Below are 26,876 nucleotides of genomic sequence, written 5' to 3'. Positions count from 1 at the left end.
CTTCGTCCCCTGCACAGCCCGGACTCCCCGAGCACTTGACTCCTGAGCACAGAGCGGGTACAGCCCGAATACCACAAGCAAAGTCCAAATAAGCGAGAGCCTGGGCAGTCCTGGAGCGGAGCCAGAGTGGCCAGAACTGATTCCCCGACCCCTTGCTTCCGGGGGGCCGGAGACGCCGCGAGCAGCCCCAGGCCCCCGCCACACACGGCCCAGGAGTTCTGGCCCCGCCGCAAACTGGGCTGGCAGTGTGGGGCCTTCTCTCGTCTCTGCGCCCTAAAGGGGCAACGCAGACAAACAGGCCAAGCGGAGACCCTGGCAGCGGCCCGAGGCTCCAGGAAGGGTCTGCGTGCCAGCAGGGCTGGGTCCTTTGAGTACCCAGGGCCCACGAGGGATGGGGCAATTGGGTGTTTCCCAGCTGGCCACCGCTTGGAGTGGTCCTCACGCACAGGAGGCGCCGGGAGGGGGCCCAGCACCCAGGCTGGGGCATCCCCAGGGAACTCAGGGACACTGGGACCCTCCCTGCCTGGGCACTGGGGGTATCGGGTTGCCTGGGGAGCGCAGACTCGGGGGCAGGTGGGGGTGGGGCGACCCTCCTCTGCGGTACCTCGGGTCAGCCTCAGGAGAGCCTGCCCCAAGCGGGGCTCTTGCCGCTGGGTGCCTGAGGGGGAATCTGTTCCTCTCACACAAGTCTGAGACGACCTGGAGTCACCAGTTCCTGGGGTGCTCCCGGCGGCCAGTAAAACACCAACATGTGCCCTGTGTTCGGTCTGGTCTCAGGGCCCTGGCACTGAGCTGCCGGCAGCATCCAGTGAGCCCCAGGGGATCCCTCCTCGCCCACGGGGAGTGGACGCTGCCTGTCGGCTCCTTCTACTGCCTCTGGGATTCACGGCACCTGCACCCGCACCGCTGGAGCCGCCGCTGGAGTCGGCTCGTTTCTCTTTCACTGGGGCTTGGGGAATTTCTGACAGGGAATTCCTCCGTCGTGGGTCCCTGGGGAAGCCCAGCGAGAAGTCGGGAGTGGAGAGTCGGGCGGGGCAGGCTGGACACCCCCACGTCTCTCACCCACATGGACGCACATGCACTCACGCTGACACGCACACGCATCTGTTCTGTCTCATCCATGCACACTCACACTGACACGTGCACAGCCACACACTCACATTCATGGTCACACACACACTCATACTCACAGATACACACACTCACAGTCACAGTCACACTCAGACACTCAGACACACACAGACACACACACACACTCATAGACACAGACACACACATTCACAGGCACACACACAGTCACAGACACACACTCACAGACGCACACAGACACACACTCACAGACACAGTCACACACTCACAGACACAACCCCCCCCCCCCACTGTGTGCCAGGCTTGAGCAGCGTGGGGCAGGTAGGAGCCTGCTGGGCCGACCTGCACGGTGTCCACAGGAGTGGGAGCCGGTGCCCGGGGGCTGGGAGGGGGGCTGCGAGTCCCGAGCCTGACCCCCGGCCCCCCGCAGCCCTCCCCGACGCCCCCCTCCGCTTCCTCAGGGAAACCAGGCTCACAGCTGAGACAGCCGCTCGGGCTCCGCGAGGGGTGGGGCTACGGCACCTGTTCTTGTTGCCATGGCAACTGCTGGGCACGGGGAGGCTGGAAGGCAGACAGACAGACACGGGCAGACAGGAGGACAGAGACGGAAGGCAGATGGGCCGACAGATGGACAGACAGGTGGACAAGCAGATGGACAAATGGAGAAGCAGCAGGGATGGGAGAGCAAGGGGCTGGGGGAGGGGCAGCGGGATGGGGGTCTCGGGGGGCTTGGGGAGGGCACAGAGAAGGGGCAGCTCAGGGTGAGCCAACCAGGCCAAGCATCTGGCCCTGCAGTGCCGCCTTCATTGGGTCCCACCCCAGGGGTGGTCAGAGCAGGAAGCTGCTGCCTGAGGTCGGAACGTCCCAGGACACACAGCAAGGATGGCAGGGACACGCGTCCAGGGCAGGTGTCCGGGGTGGGGGGGTGTCGGTGACTGACTGTGGTGGACAGGAGACCGGCAGAGGGACAGGCAGAGTCCGCGGCCGCCCCTGCAGCCCAGCCCCACCCGGCCCTGCCCACGGCCCACGCTGATCCCTGCCTGCCTCCTTGACTGAAGGTCCTTAGGTGCTGAGTCTCGCGTTGGCGTCCTGATGTGTGAAGAAATAAATAAAACTTCTAGGGAGAAAATTAATTTTGAAAATGACTAAAGATGATTGGATCAGATGAGGTTTGCTTTCCTCTGTCCTGGGGGCACCGTGAGGGCATGAGCCTGAGGGGACGGAGCCGGCACAAGGCAGCCCAGGAGTGCCCGGCCCTGGCTGCAGGCGCGTGGCAGGGCCCGTCCCCAGTGAGGGCGCCGTGGGCCTGCCTGGTGTGGCCGTCTGGGGGTCTGGAGCTCAGATGCACGGACCATCCCCAGGAGCCGCAGTGCTGGGCCCTGCTGACCGGGACAGTCGCACACCTGGGGCTGCCAAGCGCAGGGGTCACCTCTGCGAGCTCTCCACAGACCCCAATGACACAGACCCCATAACACAGACCCCATGACACAGACCCCAATAACAGAGACCCCCAATAACACAGAGACCCCACTAACACACAGACTCCAGCCCACACATACCCCACGATGTCCAGGGCATGTGGCTTGGGCCACACAGGCACCCACAGCTGTGGCAGGCCCAGGGCAGGCCCAGGCTGAGTGGCCCTTACTGTGCCGGCCCATCCACTATCCAGCCTCTGGAAGGCCTGAGAGCAGCTGGGTGGCCCCACCGCAGGCCCCATGGCTGCAGGGCACCACCGGGCCTCCCCAGGTCCCGCCCAGGCCCTGCCCTCTGGGCTCCCCATCGGCCTGCTCGCATGGCAGCTCCGTCTCTCCTCAGAGCACCTGCTCTACCTCCCACCGCCGAGTGACATCCCAGCTGCCCGTCTCCTCAGCCTGAGCCACCAGGTGGGCTGGGAGCCGAGGATGGGGCACCACGGGGCGCAGACAGGGTGCTGGGTGCTGGGTCCCCAGGGGCTGGCTCTGGCTGCTAACGCTGTGGTGGCCTTCCGGGGGATTCCAGGTCCTCTTGGGGCTGTCAAGTGTCTACTGCTTCGTGTCACTGGCCATCCACCCCGAGTTTCCTTCCTCTGCTCACAAAGGCCGCGGCTTCCACCCCCCACCCCCGGGGCTGGGCCCGGCCGTGAAGCGTGTGGGGGCTGTCCGCTCGCCGACGTGTCTGCTATGAACAGGCTCAGGAGCCTGGGGGTCAGGCACCACATGGAGGCCGGGTGCCTGCCCATGCTAAGTGGGAAACACTCAGCGTGATGTGGGTCCGAGGTGAAGTGCAGAAAGAAGCGTGCCCGGCGCGGGAAGGGCTTGTCCTCTGCGGCCGCTCGGGCCCGGGCGCTGTGGGATGTTCACGGCTGGTTTCGAATGTTCCTGAGCTGAGAGGGGGCTCGGCACCGGGTGAGGAGCTCTGCTGGGCTTCAGAGGGTCTCGGGGTCTGGCCAGCCAGCAGGGGATGGGGCGAGGGGGGACTCTGCCCTGGGTGTGAGGAGAGGGACCAGGCCCAGCCGGGCCCCGGGGATTCGGGGAGACGCAGCCCCAGGCGGGATGCACCCTCCCCGGCTCCCCGTTCCTGGGGATGGTTCCGGCAGTGTCAGTGTCTCTGGCTGTGTCCCTCCAGGCCCTCGGCCCGGGAGCAGGGCTGCAGCCATCCAGGGACCCTTGGGAGGGGCGTCCACTGTCCGGGACACGCGGGAGGGCGGCAGGGGCTGGGGGCTCCTGGGGCCTGTGAGGCCGCAGCTGCTCTGCCCTGGGCGTGGCCGGAGCCCAGCCTGGACCCCACTGGGCCTGCCACTGGCCATTGCTGGCCAGCCCACCCTGCTGTGTGCCAGACCTGCACCAAGGCCGGGCAGTGCTGCCCGCCCTGCGGGGTCTGTGGGACTCGCCCAAGAGGCGGGGCCTGGGGCCTGTGCCCAGCGGGAGGGTCCAGGCAACCAAGGAACGGAGGAGAGCAGGGGATGGCGCTTCCGGAGCTGTGAGGCCGCTGGGGGTCTCTGCTCCCATGCCGGTGAGGGACAGACACCACAGGACTCGCCGTGCTGAGGACACACGCCAGCCCACCTGTCACCCAACCCTGTCCCCATCCCCGTTCCCGCACCCCTGCTCCCGCCCCCAGCTTGGCTCTCTGACGGTTCCGGGAGCTCAGCAGGGCTGTGGACAGACCCCAGGGGTGCTGGCTGCCCCCTGAGTGCCCCTGAGGGCAGCAGAGAGCTGTCTGCTGCGGCCTGGAAGCTTCTAGCCTGCTGGGGGCTTCGGGGAGCAGGAAGCCACGTGTGGGTGGGGTCAGAGTCTGGCCTGGGTCACGGCGGAGAGGCAGGTGTGGTTCAGTCTGGTCCAGGCCAGGCCAGGCGGGACCCGGGACCCACGGGACTCAGGACGAGCTGTGGGCGCCCCCTCATAGACGCCCTCCCAGGGCCGGGACACAAGAGCCCGTCTCCATGGCAACTGGGATGGAGCCAAGAACAGCAGAGAGAAGAGCCACTCTCAAACCACAGGGGCTCCTGCCGCGGCCCTGCACCCCTGCACACCTCCCTGCCCCTCCCCTGCCCCCTCCCCCCTCCCCTGTGCTCCCTCTTCCTGCGTTCCCCCCCTAGGGCCTGTCTCAGGACCTGTCAGGGGCCGGGCAGCCGGGCATGTCCAGGGTCACTCGCACAGGACTGCCCCATGTCCCTGCCGGAGAGGCAGGGGCCTGGCAGCACTGACCCACTTTGGCCTCCACTCAGGCAGTGCAGGGGAGCGTGAGGAAGGTTGGGTGAGTCGGGAGGTGGGTGGTGAAGGGGACATCGAGGCGCCCTCTGGGCGGGGGCTGAGGGCAGCTGTGGCCCAGCGTCACTGCCGGGGCCGGCGGGAACTGTTGCGGGTTCGTCATGGGTGGGGACGCCCTCGGCAGCCACGGCAGCGTGAGGAAGGCTCCTCCTGACCACAGGAACGGGGACACGCTGGCCTGTCACCGGACAGTCTGTCACTGGGCTCCTCCCCCTGCTGCCTGGCGGGTCCCTCTGCCCGCACAGCCGGCCCCAGGCCAGGCCTCCCACCACCTCTCGCTCCATGCTGTGACCTCAGGGTCCCCCACAACCTACCATCTGGGGGCCTCTGCCAAGAACTGCACGGAGCTGATGGCTCAGAGCTCCAGCCGGGCTTCAGGTGGGCAGAGCCATCCTCATACTAGCTGAGAGTTTTATTAGAGTTTCTGCAGGGAAAAAACAAAACAGAACAAAACAAGACCCAGAAAAACAGCTGTAAGGCATGAAGCAGAGAGATGCTTTTGTCAGCACATCAGACGGAGGAAATTCTGCCGACAAAGTTTTCAAATGAGCAGGAGTTCACGGAGGCGGCCGGGTTGGAGATGAAACGCAGGATCCGAGATGCTGCGAGTCCGGGGGGGTGCAGGGGCCGGGGGGTCCCTCACGCAGCGCAGGCCAGAGGGTCCCTGAGAACGAACCACCCAAAACATAACTTTATGGAGAATAAAGAACAGCGCTTCCAGAAAACAGCACAAAAGTCAGCTGCTCTCATCGGATGGGTCCAAATTCACACGAAAATCTCCATTTGTGAAGAGAAAAAAATGCACAAAGAGCTGAGGACAGTGAGGGTGGAGAGAGGGGATCCTCTGTCTGGCTGCCACCAGAAACTTCCAGTAAAGCGACATGGACTGGACGGGCAGTAGATCACGTGATTCTGTAGATCAATCTCGAACCCGGGAGGGAGCTCAGTGAAATTCAGGTCTATCTAGGTGAAAACAAAACTGTTCCCTAGAAAACGGACACGGGGGGTGGGCGTGTGTGGGACGGGCACGGCCTCAGTGTCGCCCAGGCTCACCCTGTTAACGTCGAGCGTGGTGCAGTGTTGGTGTGACTCGCTGTGTCTGGCCCAGGGACGACCTCACGACACTGAGGGCTGGAGCTTGGCGTCCCTCACGGCCAAGCAGGCAGGGCTCCGTCGCCTTCGCTGTGACCTTCCTCTGCTGACGCTTGTTCAGAACAGAATCCCAGTCCACCCACTCGCTCGCCCCCCAAGGGAGGCCCCGGTGGCCTGCAGAAGGGGCTGATCACAGGGCATGGGGGGGGTGGGGGCAGGACAGACGCTGACCGTGCGCTGGCCAGGGCAGAGCAGACTGAGACGCAGCTGCTGGGCAGAGGGACCAGCAGGCGTGTGAGCGAGGGGGTCGGGTCCCAACCGCTCCCCTCAGAAGGGGAAGGGTCCTATGAGCCAGCGTCGCCCACACAACTCAGACCCGTGTCTGAGGAGACGTGAAGCCGCCGACGGGCATCGTGGACAGAACGAAAATCCTCAGTGGGCGGACAGCAAAGCAGAGAAGCCCGAGGTCAAGCAGGTGGTGTCACCTGAGAGTCCAGGAGTCAGCAACCGAGAGAGCCGGGTCAGGAGGAGGGCGGCAGCGCCCACACCGGCGGTCAGTGCGGCAGGAAGAGGCATGAGAAAGCCAAGACCCTGTCACGGCTAAGGAGCGGGATAAAGTGTGTGTCCACCAATGATCAAGGGCACGCGGGACGCAGCCACAACTAACAGCATCGTCAGAGAAGGAACGCGCCCCCCCGAGGTCAGGGTAAGGTGGGGAGTCTGTGCTGCGAGGGTCCCTCTGCTCCGCCCAGCCCAGCCCACCCCGTCCAGCCCAGTCTGTTCGGTTCTAGCCCAGTCCAGCCCTTTCCTATGGTTTTCTTGATTCTCTTCTATTCAGGTTCTAGTGAAGACAGTCATGGAAGGGAATGAAATGAAATCCATCCAGGTCGTAAGTGAAGTAGTGAACTACCTGCAAACAGAACAAATACTATAAGGGAAGTGAACGTAAGGATGACAGATAATAGAAGTTCCAAAGAGTCCATGAATAAAACATGTTAAAATTATTAAGTTCAGTAATACCACGGAATATAAGATCCATATACAAACTGTTTCATATGTAGTTAATACAAGAGTATTAAATTAATTGGATAAAGTTTTCATTTATAACAAAACATTAAAATATAAATATAAATGAATTTAATAAAATAAATGCCAGAAGTTTTTTTTTGAAGACTATAAAATGTTGAAATGAAGAAATGGGGAGATATCCCATATTCATGGATCCAATAACTTGGTATTCTTAAAATGTTAATACTCTCCAGTTTAATTTATAGATTGAACAAAACATCAAAGTAATCACTGTCACTGTCCTCCCGTTGTTCATCGATTTGCTCAAGCGGGCCCAGTAACGTCTCCATTGTGAGACTTGTTACTGTGTTTGGCATATTGAATACATCACAGGGAGCTTGCCAGGCTTTGCCACGTGGGTGAGATAATCTCGGTAGCTTGCCGGGGTCTCTGAGAGGGGCGGAGGAATCGAACCTGGGTTGGCCAGGTCGGCCGCATGCAAGGCCAGTGCCCTACCCGCTGTGCTATTGCTCCAGCCCATCAAAGTAATACTAGTTTTAAATTCATAGTTCAAAAGGCTGAATTGAGTGGAAGTTTCTTTGCGCAAAGGACAAGAATCTCTTCTTGAATGTGTCACCAAGCATTCTAAGAGAAACAGGTGCAGGGAACTTAGTCAAAATCTAGTATGCCCGGGTTGAAAAGCGCACCTTTAAAGAGTGACTTGGGAGAGATCAGCGAGCTGCAGAGATGCCCCTAGGCCCTGTGCCGGGCTGAGTCTCATATCCCGGCACCCTGGGGGAGGAGGGGGCGCGAGTCCCTCTACCCGCCCTAGTACAGCCCCGGCAGTCGGAAGCCTCCAGAACCCAGTCGCTGCCACAGTGAGATGCAGCCATGAGAAAGCTCCTTAACCAGCTATGACCCACAAATAAATCCCGAGAGAGGTCAGTGAGCTGCAGAGATGCTTCCGGACCCCAAAGTCACCATCCAGTTAAAAGTTGAACCCCAGCTGTCTCACCCCGTCAACAGTTTAGAGTTCCTGGAGCGCCATCACACTCGGCAGCACCGATACACCAGGAGAAGCACCCCAGGCCGGACGGGATGGAAAGGAAAAGGCAACCAATCTCGATTAAGGAAATATTAGCTCGCAAGGCTCAGCCTGTAACATGTCAGTGATCTCCTACCCAAGGGCTCCGTGGCTCCAGGGTGAAACACACAATCTTCACACACTTTCCTCTAAGGAAATCCTTGTTGATCATTTTTGGCAAATCATTCATAACAAGCAAATACAAAATAATCATTTCAGGCCTGCTATCGGGGCAGGCTTGGGTGGTGGTTGGGAAAATAGGAAATAATGGTGGTGGAATTGTGTTGGAATCAAAACCAAATCAAATCACAAATCATCCTGTTATTCGTCAATTGCCTCGAGCAGGCCCCAGTAACGTCTCCTTCATCCTAGCCCTGAGATTATATTCAAGGCTCTTTAGGAGAATGAGACCCATCATTGTTACTGGTATTTGGCAAATTGGGTACGCCACGGGGAGTTTGCCAGACTCTGCCGTGTGGGCAGGCTACATTCGGTAGCCTGCCAGTTTGTCCAAAGTAGGAATGAGATAATAAGATGTCATAATAAGATGTCGCACGGCCGCATTTGCGGCTGCGCGGTTCCGAGATCTGGCTTTTATAGTCTCTGAGTCTTGGCTGCTGATGGGATTACACGGCGCCAGGGGGCCAGGTGGTGGGTGTGACCCCCGCCTACTGGAATTTGGAGGATCTGGGTGGAGGATGCTCGGCCCAAATCCAAGTAGGCTTGGAGATCTCGGCCCCGGAACCCGCATGACTTTGTCCCTCTGCCAGTACCTTCATGTGTGCGGAGAGTGGTCTCAGCATGGTGGTGGCTGGTCCTGGAGGTCTTCGGCTGCCGGAGCCCTGGTTGGGGCGGGGAGGAAAGCTCAACCCGCTCCCCTCCAAGGGGTCCCTGCGAGCGAGGACAGTCAGGCGCGGGGGCAGAAGACTGCACTCTTCTCTTCCGGGATCTGGCTTTTATAGTCAGCTTTTATAGTTTTTTTATAGTGTTGGAATATTGAATGTATTAAATCACTGTGGACAATTTTATAAATAGCACAGCGGGTAGGGCGTTCGCCTTACAAGCGGCCAACATGGCCGACCCGAGTTCGATTCCTCCGCCCCTCTCGGAGAGCCTGGCAAGCTACCGAGAGTCTCTCGCCCGCATGGCAAAGCCTGGCAAGCTCCCCATGACGTATTCGATATGCCAGACACAGTAACAACAAAGTCTCCAATGGAGACGTTACTGGGCCCGCTCGAGCAAAAAATACATTATTTTAAAATTTTATTTATTTATGTATTTTTGCATTTTTGGGTCACACCTGGCAATGCTCAGTGGTTACTCAGGAATTACTCCTGGCGGTGCTTGGGGGACTATATGGGATGCTGGGAATCGAACCCGGGTCAGCCACGTGCAAGGCAAATGCTCTACCCGCTGTGCTATCTCCCCAGCCCCATATTTATTTTTAAAGTGACTTTGCAGGTCCCTGTAGCTAAGGGCCACAGCGGCTGAGGGTACGGCTGGAGGCTGACCTGGGCTCACTGCCAGCCCTCACAGGGTCCCCAGAGCCTGCCAGCATCCCCCAAAACAAGTGAATTTACAAATCCTGCCTTTGACAAGGATTTCGACCCACAATAAAGAGAATATGCACACAGTGTCAGAGAAATAACGCAGTTGATAAGAGTCCCAGACTCTTGGAAAACATTTCTCCAAACAAGACACACTAATGGCCGGTAAGCCGTGAGTGTGACCCACCTTCACTGCCACCGTGAGGCCCGTGTCGCCCTCAGTGGCCAGGCTGGGAGAGCCCGGTCCCAGCGTAGTAAGGACGGGACCCAGGTGTTCTCTGGCCGCAGGGCAATGGCACGTGCTGTCCCCTTGGCCTATTCCCTTCTGCTTTGACACAAGCCCAGTGAGTGCCCAGCCAAGCCTCGTTCACCCCGAGGTGGACGAGCCCGTGTCCAGGACATGAGGACAGCAGGCCCGTCACCCTGCGAGAGGGAGAAGCTCAGGGTGGCCCCAACCACGTGGGAACCGGACAGCTGCCCTGGAGGAAGATCCGGGCCCCACCCATGCCGCCGGTCCTGGGGTGAGGCCCAGGGTGGGTGGAGGCCGGGTGTGCTTGCTGTGTTGGCTGAGGGGAGGGACAGGCGTGTTAAATGCACCCCGCGGACATGGACACGCTAAGAGCACCTGCCCAGACACGGCAGGTGGAGGACACGGCTTGGGTCCGAAGACAGTGGTGACGGATGACGGGCAGTGAGACACCTGTGTCTGGCTGCGGCCAGGCAGGGCCTGAACCTGGGTCCCCACCTGTGTCCCTGCCGGGCACCTGACACTCTGTCGCCCACCCGCTGTGCCGGCTGCAACTTCTACCCTTCGCCACAAGCGTCTGTGCATCTGAGTTCTGCCCTCAGGAGCCCGAGCCCTGTCCCGGCCCTGCCCCAGCCCCTGCCTGGCCCATGGGGCCCCCAAGCCAACCAGGACTGATCCCCGAGTGCCGCAGATGGAAAGGAGACATTCAAGTGCTCCTTTTGCGAATCACCGCTGGGTTTCCTGCTGCTGAGAATCCGTGTGGGACTCACCCGGGTCACGCCACGCAGCGCCGAGCCCCCCCCCCCCCCCCCCCCCCCCGAGAGCTGCCACTGAGCCGGTGGCCGCTGCTTGCCTGGTGGGTTTGATGTCACCCGAGGTGGCCGTGCGCGCGGCTGTGGGCACAGCTGTGTCAGCTGCAGCTGGACGAGTGGCGGGCGTCCATCTGCCTCTGCCTGCCTGGGCCCACACGGTCGGTTAGGCAGGGGCCCTCCGGGGGCCGCCGTGAACTCGGAACCTTCTGGGCAGCGCCGCGTCCATCTGGCCAGCCCGGGGCACGTCCTGCCAGCACAGACCGCCGTGTGCCACCGTCTGGCTCCGGAGCAGGATGAAGCCCGAGAGGCAGGGCCTGCAGATGGGCAGTGGGGGCCAGCGTCCCTCCAGCCCGCCCAGGGAGCTCGAGTCTCTGAGTCCCTGTGTGGTCATGGCAGCTCCTCCCGCAGCCCCCAACGCCCCCTGCCCGGACACGGCCCAGCTGTGCAGTCCAGCCCTAACCATCCCTGCTTGGCACTGCCTGAGGACCATGCAGTATGGCCCCCTTTGGGTGGGTCTGGGCCTCCCTGGTCACAGTCTCAGGCCGCAGGACACCTGGGCAGCCCCAGAGGCAGGTCCTGCCGTCCCGGCCCCCAGGAGCTCAGGGTAGAGCCCGGCCCCTCCCCCACTCAGGTGGGCATCCGTGCCCCACCCCCAGCTGCCTCCCTGCCTGCCCAGGGGCCGTCCCTGCCCCTCCCTGCCCACTCAGGCCCCGTCAGGCGCTTTGCGTGGTCAGTGGGGCAGTTCGTGTGTCCCTGGGGCCGGCCTGGGAACCAGGCTCCGCGTGCACCCGCACTATTCACTTTCCCCGCGGAAGGAGGAGAGGCTCGGGGACTGTCCTCATTGGACACCCCCATGCAGAGGCCTGGCCGGCTCTCCTCTGCCCGGGTCACGCACGCGGACCGTCCTGGCTCCCCCGTGGCCCTGCCCGGACACGGCACGAAGCTGAGCAGCATCCCAAAGACAGGGAGGAAGAGGTGGCCGTCGCCATGACGACCAGGCTCCTGGGGCGGGAGCAGAGCAGGAGTGTGGCCACGGGGTCGCTGGGAATTGGCAGCCCCCGGCCTGGCTCAGGGCAGAAGTGCTGGGCAGCTGGGGACCGTGGGGGACTCAGGCCCTGGGGCGGGTGTGTCCTGACCCCGAGTCCTCGCGCGTCTGCCCAGCGTCAGTGGGACCCACAGAGCTTGGTCCCTCCCCCCCACGCGCTCCCAGGCAGGCGGCTGTGGGCCGGGCACTCGCCTCCTGGCCGGGCTGGCGTCGGCACTGTGGTGAGATGCTCCTGGATTCTCCCGACTCTGACGCTTTCAGACTTGGAGAAGACGCAGTTTCCTGTGATGAGCCGCCTCCTTGGGCAGGATGAGAGAGGCCCTCACCAGGGGCAGGCCCGCCCTGGCGTCCCTGACACAGCTGAGAACATTCCGGAAGCTTAGCTGTTTCCATTTGATGAGGACAGGCAGGTGGTCGGGGCCTCCCTCCGGGGAACCAGCAAGGGAGCAGGGCCTGCCTGTGGGGGAGGGCTGTGCTTTCTGGAAGGTTCCGTGTGCTCGTAGCCCCTCCTCCACTCCCCACGGCTGGGGGATTCGGAGCCTGGAGGCAGTGTGAGGGCCCCATGTGGTCAGCTGACTCACTGCCCGGCACAGAATTGAGTCCCCGCCTGAAGGTTGCCCTTGCCTGCTCCAAAGCGGGTGGTCCCTGCCGGTGGCCGGGGGAGCGGCTGGCGCGCGCGTGGGGGCCTCCCTGGGGACCCACAGGAGAGCCAGCGGCACTGCTCACGGGGTTCCACGGGGACCTTGGGGCCAGTCAGGACACGACTCACGGCACCACCCCCAGGTCTCGGGTCTCGGGCCTGTGCTGAAAAGTCCCACGTGGGAGCAGGGGGCCACGGCTACGCACGCCCCCGTGGGCCCCGGCCTCAGGAAAGCACCATCCCGGCCTCTGCGTGTCTGCGCGTGCATTAGAAACCCACGTGTGCTTGTGTTCATGTGTATTGTATGTCTCTGTGTCACATGTGTGTATGTCTGCACATCTCTTGTGAGTGGATGTGCATGTCTGTCTATGCACACGGATGTTTCTGTACACGTGTGTATGCCTCTGCAGTGCATGTATGTGTGTGTCTCCCTGTGTGTATCTCTGTGTGCATGTATGTATACATGTGTGTGCGTGTGTACTTGTGCAAGCACATATGTGTGCGTGTGTTTGCATGTGCATGTGTGTGCAAGCCGTGTGTGTGCGTGTGCAAGTGTGTGCACATGTGCATGTGTGCACGTGTGTCTGCGTGTGCGTGCGTGTGTCTGTGCACGTGTGTACACATGTGTGTGCGTGCACGTGTGTGCATGTATGTGTGTGCTTGTGTGTGTGTGTGTGTGTGTGTGTGTGCGCGCTGGCCTTTGTCTGGGCCCACAGCTCCACTGTCTAGAGGCAGAAGCTTGTGAGCATATTTTAAGCTCTTTGAGGCGACTTGCCAAATTCCCCTCATGGATTTTTTTTCTTTTCACAATTTACAGTCCCACCCGCAGAAGCTGAGAGCCTGCGACACACACCCCGAGTGAAGCCAGGCTCTCCCGGCCTGCGGCCTGCGGCAGCGGTGGTGTGGAGTCTCTCCTGCCATAGCCCGAAGATCACGCCGCTCCCTGGAGCGTTCTCTGGGCAAAGCCGGTCAGTGTCATGTCAAGGGCAGCTCCCCCCTCGCTGACCGAGGGCCACAGGATCGGCCACTCCAGGTGCCCAAGCCGCTGCCCGGTCCAGGCCTCCGGAGGGAAAAAGGCACCACAGCACCTCCACGCGGCCGCGAGCTGGACGGACACGAGGGACACGGTCGGGGCCCAGGGGAGGCAGAGGCCACTCTGGGGCCCCGGGGCCCCGCTGGCTCTGATGCTGGGGCAGCACCAGGGGTGAAGTGGGGCACGTGGGAAGATCGCCCTGAGTCCCGTGGTGCGTGGTGCAGATCACTCCCGTGGTCTCTACTCACGGCCACTCGCCCTGGCAGCATCCGAAGACGGACATTTTCCATTTTCTTTCTTTTTAATTAAAATTATCCACAGCTGCTCAGCGCGTTCGGGGGTTCGGGTCAGATCACAGCTTGACGTCTGTGTTGTGCCTCGGGGTGTCTGGAGGCAAGGTGCCCGTCACTGCTGTGCCGCCTCCCTTCTGCGTAGGTGGGGCTGGCTCATCCACTGAGGCGCCTCCCGTGTGGCCTCAAGATCGGCAACCCCCCTCCCACCGACACGTGGACTCTGTCCATGCCCACTGCCCCGGGGCCGCCCAGGGCCGCCTGGGTGCCAGGGCCAGGCCCTCCTCTCCCCAAGCCACTCCGCTCTATGAGTCGGGTTCCGTGGGTCCCAGAGGCGCGGTGACAGCCTGTGTCACTGCTGTGCCTCTTCTGCTCTCCGTTTGCACAGAGAACGCTGACGAGCTCGTGCGTGCCGGGTCTGCTCCGTCCTCCCCGAGGCATCTGCAGTCAGATGTGGGCACCGTGGCCTGGGGTTGAGCCTGGGCGGCTGAGCCCCTTCTCCCTGCCGGTGCTGATCCTCGGGGCTGGGCCCGCCTTGCTCACCCGAGCGTGCCCGGGGCACTCGTGCGCAGGGGGACCTGCCGGCTGCCCAGGCCCGGTGGACAGACGCGCTGAGCGGCTGTCACGGCGGCTGGCGGGAGCTGCCTACGGGGCAATTTGCTCATCACGGGCCGAGCACGTCAGCAGCTGCTTATTACCCTGAGTGACACCCAAGTCCGCGTGATGGCCACACGCCTGCTCCAGGCCGGGCCACAGCTGGTACCCGTGACTCCCAGCCCCCAGTCCGCGTCCCACCGTCTCCCTCTCCGGGTGCCCACCTGTTGGGAACGTCTGGCAGAACTGTCCCATCTGCATGCTGAGGTGGTAGCAGGCACGTGAGGAGGGGGGCAGACCCCGTCCCTCACCCCTCACCGGATGGCACAGAGTCGGGAGGGACACTGGTGCCCCGGACGGCAGAGCACGGCCCTCGGGCTGTGGCCACAGGGGCGTCTCACGTCATGGGGCTGTGGCCGCCCGCGGGGCCCATGAATGCGGCAGGTCTCAGGCCATGGGGCGGCCGAGCCTGCACTGGGCTCTGCCCCGCTCCACCCCGGGGCAACCTGGAGCGTCCAGCGGCTGAGCCACGAGCGGGAGAAGCTCTCAGGCCCACAGATCTTTGCTCCCTACACCCCAGGGCTGCCCACACGTGGCCACGGGGAGGCCCCTCACTGTCCTGGGGAGATGGACCGAGGCCCCGCTCAGACTGCCCGAGGGAACCTCAAGGTCACCCCCCACACGTGGTTGGGCAACACTGGGATCAGCTCTGAGCACAGAGCCGGGAGTAGCCCCTGAGCACTGTCAGGCGAGCCCCCCAAATGAAACAAACAGAAGTAGCGCCAGATCAAGCCTCGCTCAGGCTGACTGACGTCCCAGACGCTCCGGAGAGGTTGACCCAGCGCCCCGCCTGCTGACGGGGGCACGAGCTTCCGCGCTGACTGTGGTGCTAACGGCAGTTTTAATTTCTCGACAAGCTGGTGATAAAGTAAAACCCACAAACGGGCCTCACGCCCTCCACGAGGCACCGTCTTGCATGTGGATGAATTTAATGTCATGGCTCTTTCAGGCCCCGGGAGGGTTTATAACTAGGATAAAATTTCGACATGAAATAAATTTGATCCAGGTTGGATTTTATTTGGAGGCTGTAACTGGGAGGGGGTGCCTCCGAGTGCCTGGACCATGTCGCAGTCAATTCTGGGGCTCCGGGCAGCCCCCACAGACAGAGGGAGACCCCTCCCCACCAGGAATGGCGCCCACAGGCTATGCTCAGCTCAGGGGGTCACAGCCCTGCCTAGGCACCAACTAGCATCCTGGGGCCGGCGGCCCTAGATTCCCACGCAGACAGCGCCTTCTTGAAAGCAGCTGTCTGGGTATCCCTGTGCCTGGCCCAGAGGCCGACAGGCCATGGGGAAGTGGCTCTGGTGGCCACCCCCAGGGGCTGCTGGACCATCCCCTGAAGGGTCACTGGGGAGTGAGTCTCGGCTTGTAAAGGACACGACACCAGTCTGACCCCCAACCCCCAGAGCTCCTGGTGGACACCCAGCGCCCCTCGGAAGATCCCAGGGCTCCTGTCCACAGCGCGGGGCCTCGAACCAGCCATGCCCAACGTCCACACAGACCCCCAGGGTCCCGGTATGCTCGCCTGCCCACCAGGGGCTGCTGTCAGGACCACGGCTGTGGCTCCACAGCTGCCGACCCGTGAGGCCGGCCCAGCCCTCGGGCGCCAGACAGTGCCCGAACCCACAGAGCACGCCTGCACTCGCTGTCCTGCCGCAGGACATCCTGGACATCTGCCCAGGCCCTCGCCGTCCTGACGAAAGCCCAGGCCACTCCCAGTCAGTGGTCTGTGGGGTCTGGAGCTGGGATGAGGCAAGAGGTGGGTCCTGGGTCTGGCCAGGAGGCGGCCAGGGAGTGTCCAAGGAGGGGGAGGGGACGCCGTGGCCTGTCCTGCTCGGCCCCATGGTCCTGGTGCCAGCGACGGGCGTTTCTTCAGGCCAGTCCTGCCGAGGGGCAGCTGTACCGGGGGTCCATCTGCGGGACCAGTGACAGCTGAGGTGAGGGGACACGAGCTAGATCAGAGGGACCCACCTGGGCCCTCACCGGCCCCGCCCCGCACCAGGGCTGAGATTGGCCGTGCGTCTCCTGGGCCCAGGCAGGCAAGCAGGCGAGGGACCACCACCCCACCTCCCCCAGGCAGCCGAGTCTGCACCTGCCACTGGGAAGTGGTCACTGTGAGGTCACGCCCGAGGCCCGAGGGGCTTGGCGGGGGCCAGTGGCCAGGTCCTCACTGCCCTGTGAGCTGGGGACGGGCAGCCCAGACGGGGTCACCAGGCCTGTCCCCAGGGCTGCCCTGATCCCTCTGGCTCTCCGGGTCAGGCTAGAGCTTGGGACGACGCGACTCGCCCCCTGGGGCCGCTCGGCTGCGTGGGTGCGAGAAGGGGCCCAGGGGTCCGGGCAGTCGGGCAAGCGGTCAGCAGCCTAGGAGCCCACAGGCCCGAGTGACCCGGTCACTGGGATGCTGGCCCCTGCCGGAGCAAGGCAGCAGCGAATGGGGTGGCCCTCAGCCCTCCCGAGCCCCTGGGGGTCCCCGGCCACGTGCTCCGCCCCCCCGCAGCCCCAGCTCCTTCTGACCACGTGTGTGTGGCTGCTCAGAGCGGCCCCTGAGAGCCCCTTCTGCTCAGCCGAGGTCTCGTTTGGACAGGTGCTGGGGTCCAGATGCCAACCTGTGTCCACTGGGAAGCCCAAGGGGTGCTGATGCTCTCGTGCTCTCTGGGCCAGATGACCGGCAGAGCCAGCGGCCATGGACAGAGCTCACACCGATCACACACGAGCCCCCACGCCTTCCTGCCGAGGAAGGTTCCAGAAGGTTCTAGGCTGGGGGCACAGCCTGTAGGTCCTCCTGCTTGCGGGAGCAACCCGCAGCTGTGCCCAAAGCTCCTTCTCCTGAGGGCGAAACCAGCCTCGGCCCCACGGGCTCGGACCCAGGAAGGCAGGGCCAGGAGCAGAGTGAGACCCCGAGAAGGTCTGGGAGCCCTGGACACGGGGAGCGGGGCAGGCCTGGGCGCGGGGAGTGCGGCCCAGCCTGTCTCTGTGCTCTGAGGCCGCCACCCACCCTCGAGGGTCTCAGAGCCAGACTCAGCAGCAGCGTAGGGGGTGGGGGTGGGGGGCAACCTGCCTTCCAATTAAGCGGCTAATTGAGCCTCCCAGCTAGCTGCGCCCCCAGGGTTACCCAGCAACGTGCCCGGTTGCTCTGCAGGTGCCCAGACATTGTCATTTCCCGAAGGGACGGCAGGGACCGGGAAGGCAAGCCAGGAAGGGGCAGTGCCGGCCCCTCCCCCTCTCCTACAGAGCCCACGGCCCCGCGTCCCCTGGAGCAAGTCCCGAATGCTGCCCCCCAGCCCAGTGCTGGCCACGCCCGGGGGAGAACATCGCGGCCCCTGCTGTCCTGCTCCCAGCTCAGGGCAGGGGACAGTCAGCCTGGAGGACGCAGGCAGGAGGGGCTGGGGCCCCAGGCTGCTGGCCCCGCCTGGCCGCTCACTCTGGAACCCTGGGAGGGATTTTCTTCCACAGTGAATTTCTACACATCGGAGCTGCACAGCCCAGGGGATAGCTCGATTCTTCTGTCCAGGGCTGGAGCTGGTGCTGGGCGTCCCCAGGGGTCCGTCTCCAGGGGACGCTCATGGGAGCCCAGAGAATCCCCTCATCCACCCTCGCGGGGCCTGAGCCCAGGCAGTTCCTCGGACCCCGCCCCAGCCCTGCCTCCTTCCTCCTGCCCCGGAAGCCAACCACTCAGCCCTCGGCTGTGCTGGGCTCCACCCGTCGTTCTTAGCCGCCCTGAAGGTCAGGCCTCGCCGTCCACTGCCCAGTGGCCTGGACTGTGTGAGTCCAGCTCTGCGTCCCTCTGTGGCCCAGCCCCAGCCCCATCCCTGGGGGTTGTGTGTGGCCCCGGGGGGGTCCACAGAGCCGGGGGTGCTTCTCACTGGGGTGGGCTTCAGGCCTGCTGACCCTATGGGTGACCCTGATGGTGCTGAGGTGCAGCCGGGGCCGGTGGCTCCTCTGGGTCTCGATTCCGTGGAGGCACCCAGAGGCCTGCTAGGCAGTCAGGCCGCTCGGCCTTCAAGCCTGGGTCTTGATGCGTCCGGGACGGCCTGGGGCATGGCTGGGCTGGTTGTCGTGCCTCGCCCAGGGAGCTCCGTGCTGCTTCCTTTGTCCTTTGCTACAAAAAGCAAATAACAGTGTTGGGTCTTCTGTGGTGCTTTTCATCCCCAAAGCCGTCTCACACGCAGCTGTAAAAGCGAACGCAGACTTATAAAAGTAACACCGTCAAGATGCCGGGAATTATGAGCAGGCCGTAAGTAAAATTAAATTGTAGTTATAATAGAAATATTATTTTATGCCCAGGAAACCTTACTCACAGATTCACTACAGAAAATACAATTTTTATATATTTAAAATGAGGAATTTTAACACAGTGATCACTTACGCCTGGCTGTCCTCGCCGGGGCTCCTTGGAGGGGGGCAGGTCGAGTTTCCCTCCCCGCCCCGACCAGGGCTCCAGCAGCCGAAGACCTCCAGAACCAGCCACCACCATGCTGAGACCACTCTCCGCACACATGAAGGTACCGGCAGGGGAACAAAGGCACGCGGGTCCCAGGGCTGAGATCTTCAAGCCTGCTCGGTTCGGGGCTGAGCATCCTCCACCCAGATCCTCCAAATTCCAGTAGGCGGGGGTCACACCCACCAACTGGCTCCCTGGTGCCATGTAATCCCATCAACGGCCAAGACCCAGAGACTATAAAACCCAGCTCCTGGAATGCAGCCGCGTGACATCTTATTATGTCATTCCTACTTTGGACAACCTGGCAGGCTACCGAATGTAGCCTGCCCCCACGGCAGAGTCTGGCAAACTCCCCGTGGCGTACCCAATATGCCAAATACCAGTAACAATGATGGGTCTCATTCTCCTAACTCTGAAAGAGCCTTGAATATGGCACTTTTTTAGAAATCTCAGGGCTAGGATGAAGGAGATGTTACTGGGGCCTGCTTGAGGCAATCGACGAATAACAGGATGGTCGTGATCATGATCACTTATGTGAGGGACACACCTCGCCCGGGAAGAATTCGGCTGACTTTATTCCTCCTGAGTGTTCCCGGGTTCCTGGGTGGACGGCAAACCCACTCCTGGCCTGGGGCTCGCAGCTTCCTCTGACCAACCCACCGGGCAGTCGGATGACAACCCCCTCCCCCCCTGCGGCCTGCGCTGGCCCTGAAGGCAGGAGAAGCAGCTGAGAGGCTCAAGGAAGTGGCCAGGGGAGCTGGGTCAGCAAAGAGGGGAGAAGTGGCCACCGGGAGGCTGGGACGTCCAGGTGGGTGGGCGCTCTCCCTTGGTCCTTCCTCACCCGCCCGCACAGGCGTTTCAGGAGCTGGACGCTTGCCCCAAAGGACGCTTGCTCCCAGGGTCACCCCTGCCTGGTGCCCCGTCCCCGCTCTGAGCATGCAGAACACCTGCTGTCAGCGCCACCCTCCCCACCCGCGTCTGCCTCGCGGAACAATGAGGAACTGAGGGCCCCAAGGAGCACTGTGCCAGAGTCTGTGTCTATGAGGGCATCTCCAGAACCCAGACCCCGAGGGAACACTGCGCCCAAGCCCGTGTGTCCGAGGGCCTCTCTGGAACCTAGGATCCCAGGGAGCACTGCGCCGGAGCCTGCGTGTCCGAGGCGTCTGCGGGTGAGGCTTCCAGGCCCACAGGACGCCGTGGCAGGCGTGGCCGCTGTGTTCTGCGCACGTTTCCTGCTGCAGCTGCCCGGAACCCAGCCTGCTGGTCCCTGCCCTGGCCGTGCCCGCCCCCACGCCTGTGTCAGTGCCCTGGGCCCACGGCCATGCCCTGGCTTCGTGGGTCATGGTCGTGGTTCGGCCAGTCTGCGCCCAGCCCTCAGACCTGAGGAGTCAGAGGCTCTGCCGGGAGCCCCGAGCTCTGTCACCGGGCGCCTCCGCCCATCCTCACCTCTCTGGGCTACTCATGGTCCCGCGAAGTCCCCCAGCTGCATACCTGACTCCCCCGGGGACCCCAAAGGACACGAGGCTGCTTCTCTGGGTGAGTCCTCCACGGAATCACAGATGCCGGAGTCTGCACGGAAGGGGACGCGGCAGAAGCCGCTGACGGCAGCGCCGAGGGCTCAGTGACTGGGACCGTGAGGGAGACTGAGGCTCCTGCCCCTGCCCTGGGCACCCCCGCCCCGGCCTCGCGGCTGCCCACACGCTTGGGGGAAGGAAAAGCCCTTCCCAATTTCCTGATCCGCAGACAGTAGCACCAGCCGTGCGGGTCAGAGACCGTCACACTCGCCAAGACCTTCCTGAGGGCCTGCACTGCCCACTGCCGCATCGCACAGAACGAAGGGGTCCCCAGAGAGACGCACAGAACAGGGGGTCCCAAACTTGGCTGCCACCAGTGCCTGCTCCAGAGCGTAGAGTCCTTCCCTCCACGGGTGGGGGGATGACTCCCACCCCTCACCACCTCATGGGGGACATCAGGGACTCTGCCCCGTCACCACCTCATGGGGGCCCCGAGGGACCGTCCGCCCTGCCCCCTCACTGCTACCCGGAGGCGTAATGCCCAGCAACATCATATCTGAAGCTTTGCCCAAAACCCATAGGTTTTGTTCATTAAAAGTTTCCAGAGGGTCAGTCGCTTCTCTGGGACCTAACTTGAACTGATGAAGCAACGAGCCACAGGGTTGCAGAGTCCCCGGGTTGGTATTCGTTGGAGCTGGGAACTGGGGTCAGGATTTGAGCTTTGAGACGATGTCACTGCTGTTTGTTGAATCCGGCTGTTTGTAGAGACACGACGTGAAACAATGTGTCAGAATGATTTTGAGTCTCCTCATCTGGAGGCCTCATCGGTGACAAGCACAAGCAGGTGGGAGGCCTCGTGACCTCACTTGGGTTCAGGGCCCGCTTCTCGTGGACAGGGACCGGTCTGGGATGTGGGGGGCAGGGAGACCCGCAAGCCCCATGGAGTCTGCCTGAGGGAGAAGCTCCCGGGTGTCTCTGATCAGAGGCAGGAGCTCCCAGTCTCTCCCGGCGCCGCCCGGCCTGCGCGTGAGATAACCTGTTTAGACACATCTGCCCGGGTGATTTATCTCCCTCTATGTCTGGGGACGTCTCCGGTGAGCTACTTATCTGTGTGCCCAGGCTGATGCGGAGGCCCTGTGCGAGCTCGGGGCCGTCTCCGGCTGTCTGCCTCCGAGATGGATGCCTGCCACAGCTGTGAGCCCACAACGCCTCCCCACATGCGCAGAGCGCGAAGATTAGTGATTCATTGTCTCCCCGGAAAGCAGACCCACACCTCAGGGCCAAGAGAATATTAGGAGAAGGTTCATTTCCCGATAACACATACGGTTTCCAAGATTTCAACATGCTTTTTAGAAAAAGAGGGTGAAATTAGGCAATTCTGATTAGATATCTAATGTCCTCATGACTTGAATTCCAATGAGAAAAGAATTGGATCGCCCAAAAAAATAGTATTTCCTCCACAAAATAACTGTTGTGCAAACTTATTTTTCAGTTTCTTGTTTTGAATACAAATATCTGTATTAAGTAGATTTTTGTGTCTGGGGGAGAATGATTCCCCCTTTCCCTGCTGTCTCTATGGGCTTGGAGGTTATAAATTCCTACATATGAGAAAAATGTTTCCATATTTTTTATTTCTCCAAAAAAATCTTTCACCATTTATTCTTTTGAGGTTGATTGGCTTTGGACTTTGGGATTCTTGCTATTCAGCAGAACAAAGCCAACACATCATGGTTTGTCCCTGGGCCGAGGTCCACGGAGGCCTGGGGAATGATGTGACCCCGTGTCAGTGATGCTCTGAAGCGGGATGCCAGGGGTAGAGTGTGGGCAAGGAAATGTGGACACACAAGCATGATACACGCATAAATGCACATGCGCACACCACAGTAGACACGAAGACACACGCTTGCACACACAAACACATGAATACCTACCACATAAACACACACTGCATACAGGTAGATACACACAAACACACAGTAGTCACATGCCATGTACACATCGGCACACGCATAAGACAGAGACCCTGAGCCTGGAGACAGACTCACATGGGCTGGTCTGCTCAGGACCAGGCTGGCCACGACAGCCCACGGGTCCCGCTGCAGAGAGCAATGGCATCACGCGTGAACTCTTCTCTCCCGTGCATTTAACGAAAGGCCCGGAATCCCTCAGGCTCCACCGTCCCCACGACACGCCTGTCCCCAGTGGACATTCTCAGCCTTCGGGAGCTCCGGAAAGTGGCCCCTGGTCTCACACGGCCGCCTCCTGGGGTTTCCCATAACAGCTCCAGCTGGGACTAGAGTCTCCAGCTGTTGTCCGTGGAGCAAGGAAGGAGCCGAGGGCGGGGAGAGGCTCAGGGTCCGAGGCTCCTGAGGTCAGGCCGTGGCTGCAGGGTGAGTGGCCAGCCGTGGAGGACACCGCCTGCCGGGCCGGGACAGGAGCGGTCAAGGGGGGCTGAGTGGGCTCTGTCCGGGTGCCAGCCAGGGCTCCCATGGCACCTCTGTCCATGGTGCTGAGTGGGAGTTGCCTTTTGCAGGGCTTTTTGGTCCTGGTGCCAGCTGGGAGCCAGCGTCCCCTCCCGCCTCTGCCCACGGCCCAGCAGGGGCACGCAGGGTACCTCCCTGGAGCTGCCAGGGTGGGGCTCTGGGGGTCCTCAGGTGTCGGAGCAGAGGCTCCTGCGTGCCATCATGGTGCTATGGCTGTGCCTCGGGGCAGTCCCGTCCCCTGCTGCCCTGCCGTGGGCTTGGACGCTGGGCAGCAGAGCTGTCGCCTGCAATGTCTCCGACGGAACATGGTGCCAGGGAGGGCTGCCCTCCCAGTACTTCAAAGGACAAAACACAGTTGCCAGCTGCACGGGAGCGAGAGGCTGGGCACCGCAGAGATCGACTCCAACAGCGCTTCTCTCTGCAAGGGACAAGGGAAGGCAGAGGCGAGCAGCTTGACATCCAGCTGAGATGCAGAACACATCGCGGGAGATGAGAGGTGGGGCTCCATGCCTCCGCGCACAGCGGGGCAAGGGTGCACCCCGAGGAACAGGAGCCGACTCGGACCCGAGCACAGGCCTCTCCAGCTCCAGAGCACACGGTCCCTGGGGTTCCCAAGGCACACACCCCTCTCCGAGACAGAGTCCTGGCTCGGGGCTCCTGAGCCCCCGTGCTCAGCAGAGGACCCTCCTCGAGGATGCAGGTGTGCGCGGAGGGAGAGTAAGAGATGACGGGAATCAGGCAGCAACTTGCTCTCTGATCTCTGCAAGCCCTCCCCTGCCCTGCAGCCGTCGCAGGCGAACAGATTGGCTGCGGGGAGAGTGCAGACGTGACATTCCCCGACAGGCGCGGGCCAGGGTGCTGGCCGGAGCCTCGGGGACGGGAGCAGAGGGCAGGAGCGGAGGCCGGGAGGACGCCGGAGGACCCAAGTCATGTCTACCCAGGGCTTATTCAAACCGCTTCCTGCCAGCTCTCGGGGTGTGCTCTCTCTGCCCCAGGGGTTGCCGGGTTGCCAAGTCCAGACCCTTGGAGTGAGCAGGTGTCACACCACCAGGCACCAGGCACTGGCGACTCGGCACCCAAGTCCATCAGCCCCAGAGTTTCTGCCTCAGTGACCGCAGCAGTTCTGCAGAGCCAGTGACGTTGCTCCCAGCCAGGGCACCAGTCACGGCAAGTGCTGCTGTTCTCAACGGTGGCTGCAAACAGCCCCAAGTGTCACTGCACTCGGGAACCCACGGAGAGGCCGCCAGGGAGACAGGGGGACGGTCTCGCTCTCCGGACACGCTCCCCCTGCTCTCTGCATGGCCTCACGGCAGGACAGCCCACACGCACCCAGGCACACACTCTCCACTGGAGTTTCTGCTTCAGACAAACCTCCGTCTCCAGACAGCTCTCGGGGTCTCCGTGTGTGGAAGCTCAGGGGCTTCTTCAAGACTGGCTTCGCCGCTGTCTGTGTCCAAGCTGCTTATTCAGCCCCGGGAGGCTCAGGGGCAGGAACACGGAGCCCCGAGTGCGAGCGCTTTGCCACGCGACTAAGGGGCATTGGTGCCACCCGCCCTCTTGACCCTAAGTGGAACAGATGACTGGGTCAGGCAGAGTGTCCCCTCAGGCCTGGGGTCACCTGGGCCTGCCCCGCACGGCAGCCCGGGGACAGCTCAACGCAGGGCGCCCCCACCCGCTCCTCAGAGACCCTCTGCCTGAAACCATGACAGAGGTCATGCCAATACTCATTTTTTAAAACTCGAAATTCGCTTACTGACGATGATGCTTTCGGGAAATGCTTTTCAATGAGAACTCGGCGACCTTTGTCCCGACGCGCAGGTATTAGGCGGCGCCTCATTCTCCTGATTTCCAACGCTCTCTGGCAGAGTTAAAGGCAAGCGACTCCTCTCTCGGAAGCCGAAAGCAAATTTAACGGGGTGGGGAGGTCCCGAGGTAAAGTAGCATTTTCTCCTTTATGAAATTCATACACTCTGGGGGAGGTGGGGGGGGGGGCAGCCCTGCTTTGGCTGAAAATCCAGCGGTCTAATAGCTTGGGAAAGTGCTCACAGACTCTGCCGGCTTCATACCTGGCTGTTAAGAGTGATTTTCAGGAAAACTGTTGCTGCTAAATATAGCACTTACGGTGGACTCTCTAGGCCGAAACCCCGCGCGCCTGGCTGGTGTGGGAAGTGGGATCCGCGCAGAGGAGAGCGGGGTCCCGGGCCGGCCCGCCCTGAAGCCGGGGGAGGGGGTCTTCTTCACTTCGTCTGCAAGGTCCAGACTGGCAGAAACTGTGTCATGGGTGGATCTTTGTCCTCCTTCTTGTCTCAGTGGTGACACCGACCCGCTGAGTCTTTGAGCGGAGGCGAGAAGCCAGGGACCCCCCCACCCTCTCTGCGTGACCCTGGGCGAGGCGGCCAGGGGAGGGGATGACCCCCTCCCAGGCCTCCGAGGTGCAGGCGGCTGCAACCCTCCGGCATTAGCGAGACCCACAGAACAGGGTCTATCCACAGAAAATGGAAAAGTCCCGGTGGAGGAAATCAAAGGGACGAGAACGGAGGGCAACGCAGCCATTCACGGCCGCCACTCGCTGTTGTTAAGGTTTCAATCCTTCTCAGATTGATCGGGAGATAAGTCACAGTCCCGTGCAAAATGCCAGCGCGTGATCGTCTGGGTATCGACAGGCTGGTTCTCGGGGTGTGGTGAGAGTTACGAGACCAAGAGCAGCCGGCACAGCACGAAACGGAGGCACCGGAGGCCCGGCCCCGTCTGACAGGAGAGTATGATGACCACGCAGTTCACTCAGGAACAGACGATCAATGAGGCCCAGCGGAGAGGCCAGACAGAAGCCCACGCACAGCCCAGACGCCGCGAGGGGCAAGGCCGGTTAACGGGGCGGGAGGCTTCCGAGAGAGTCAGCACAGCAGACGGCGGGTGGACGCGCACCAGGAACTCTCACGTGCGCAAGAGCAAAGGACACGGCGGTAAACCGTGGGTGACCCTGGGCTCAGCCACGAGTCTGCACAACGGAAAACACAAATCTATAAAAGAACCGAGTTTCTTAAAACGGAAACTTCCAGTTCCTTGAAAAACGAGTAAGAGAGCGAAGGAGCAGGCCAGAGGGCAGACACGTGCGAAGGGCCCATGCTGGGCGGACCCACCTCGACCCAGAGGCCCAGCTCGGAGCCAGGAAGACGGCGCCGCTGAGGGACGCCACCCAGGGGACCTGGGGCAGAGCAGGTCATCAAGAGGTGCTCACACCACTGCGCATTTGAAGTCAGAAACTAGGACAGCGAGAGACCAGCACACACAGCACACACAGAGCACACACCACACAAAACACACAGCACACGCAGCTCACATTGACAAGCCGCCTTTGGGTGCTGGGGGGTGAGCCCACTGGGCCATCCCTTGGTGTGTGAGGGTCAGCGGCTCAGTCACTGTCACCGTGACCCCGTCCCACCACGGAGCAGCACACCAGGGGCTGGAGCCGGGACCTGGGCCTGCAGCCCGGAGCTGAGGGGAGGATTGTGGCCCTCGGTCAGGGACCGAGGCCCGGGGACTGCAGGGGCACAGGAGCCCTCTGCTTCCTCTCCACACGCACTCGGCACATGCAAACACATGCATGGCGCACGTATGTGTACGTGTGCATAGAGACACATGCTCATTGCATGCATATGCTCGTGTGTGGACACGTGTGAGGGCATGAACAGGTGTGCATGTGTGGGCATGTGTGCATGTGCGTATGTTCACACACCTGTACATTGCACATGTGTGTTTGCGTGCGGGCACATGTACGCTCATGTACATGTGCACAGCAGTGTGGGTGCACACGCAGTGTGTGCACATGCCTGTGTCTATACAGGCGTGCACATGTCCACGTGCCCACATTGCGCACTGTGTGCATGCCTGAGGACAGGCGCCGCTTGCGTGTGTGTCTGCTGGGGGCGGGATCAGGGGGTCCCTCTGGACCCTGTGCCCAGAGTTCTCCCTGCTGCTTCCCCGACAGGGTGGGCTTGGTTTCTGGTTTCTCTCCGTCATCCCTCCAGTCAGAGACGGGGAAGGGTCTCGTGCCTCGTGCTGGGGGCTCTGCCCTGTCCCGCCCATCCTTGAGGCCTCCCTGCCGACCCCAGGGACCTCAGGGCCAACTTCCTCCTCGGGCTCTT

At 61.9% G+C, this 26,876-nt stretch overlaps 1 protein-coding gene across 1 annotated transcript in view; it reads right to left on the bottom strand.

Moving 5' to 3' along the window:
* Positions 1-12,470: 12,470 nt before the first annotated feature.
* Positions 12,471-26,876, bottom strand: part of GLRX3 (glutaredoxin 3) — a 186,722-nt gene continuing 172,316 nt past the window's right edge. Inside the window, exon 12 of the mRNA XM_056106696.1 lies at positions 12,471-12,480. The gene's annotated coding sequence lies outside the window, so the exon portion shown is untranslated. The remainder of the gene's footprint in view (positions 12,481-26,876) is intronic.

The sequence above is a fragment of the Sorex fumeus genome, unplaced genomic scaffold, assembly GCF_029834395.1.
Source record: "Sorex fumeus unplaced genomic scaffold, SorFum_2.1 ptg000142l, whole genome shotgun sequence".
NCBI lineage: Eukaryota > Metazoa > Chordata > Mammalia > Eulipotyphla > Soricidae > Sorex > Sorex fumeus.
The sequence above is the reverse complement of the archived record's forward strand: the minus strand, read 5'-3'. Positions and strand labels throughout refer to the sequence as shown.